At 40.8% G+C, this 1,158-nt stretch overlaps 1 pseudogene; it reads left to right on the plus strand.

Annotated features, from left to right (window-relative positions):
- Nucleotides 1-254: 254 nt before the first annotated feature.
- Nucleotides 255-500, plus strand: LOC101583588 (annotated as a pseudogene).
- Nucleotides 501-1,158: the final 658 nt, after the last annotated feature.

Genomic DNA, 1,158 nt, shown 5'->3' on the forward strand with positions numbered 1-1,158 from the left:
ATGTGCATCACATTTTCACTAGTATTATTTTTTCTTTTTGGTGGTACCAGGGATTGAACTGAGGACCTTGTACTTGCCAGGAAAGCGCTTACTACACTGAGCTATCTCCTTGGCCCTGGTCACTAGTAAGTTTTTAAATGACTACTCCATTGTCTTAATCTTTGGTTCTATCATGACCATCAGCAAGAGCCCTTGTCCTCAGATCATAAAAGTAAATATTTTTCATAAGAAAATACTGCAACATCTTTTGGACAATGGCGGAGTTTGGTGAGGCAAACGAAGCGGAGTTGCAGCATCTGGTGGTGGCCAAAAAATAGAAGGCGCAGTTCACTGCACAGGTGCATCACTTCATGGAGCTATGTTGGGATAAATGTGTTGAGAAGCCAGGCAATCGCCTAGACTCGCACTGAAAATTGCCTCTCTAGCTGCGTGGACCGCTTCACTGAAACTACTCTTGCCATCACCAGTTTGCCAGAATTGTACAGAAAGGAGGACAGTAGACCAATGCCTGGGACAGTAACAGAAGCAACAAAGACCATTATAAAGCAGATTCAAGGTCCACTGGGGGAAGAATCGTCAATCCATTGTCAGGTTAGCATCAGCCTATTGGTGCTAAAAAGCAACAGAACAAATATACAAAACATTTATTTATTTGGAATTGCTAAATTGAAATTTGAAATTCATAAATTTACATAAATAAATATAACACATCAGTTATTCAATAAATGTGAATTTTCCAACTCTTAAAAAAAGACAACATTGCAAATTTTTCCCCAGGGACATTTACAGTAACACAGAGCACTGATGCCTAGGGGCAGATGCCATTTTGGGGTTGTGAGGACCAGCAGTTGCTTCATGTGTGTGATGCTCCAAGATCAAGGCACCTTCCTGAGACAAGTTCAAGCTTGGGGATCCTCTGAGAAAGGAGACTTTCTGAATGGTTAGTTTCTGAATACACTTCATACAACAGCTCTAGTGGTGCTTTATTTCTTTCTCTCCATTTGGGGTATGTGTGTGTGCACCAGGGCCTCATGCCTGGTAAATGTGAGCTACTACAGAGGTACATCTTCAACCTCCCTCTCTTACAGTTTATTTGTTGTGAATGTCAAAAGAGGCTTCTATAAAGTTTGGGAGATAAGATAGATACATTTTAACTTT

The sequence above is a fragment of the Octodon degus genome, unplaced genomic scaffold (assembly GCF_000260255.1).
Source record: "Octodon degus isolate 3935 unplaced genomic scaffold, OctDeg1.0 scaffold00145, whole genome shotgun sequence".
NCBI classification, from domain to species: domain Eukaryota; kingdom Metazoa; phylum Chordata; class Mammalia; order Rodentia; family Octodontidae; genus Octodon; species Octodon degus.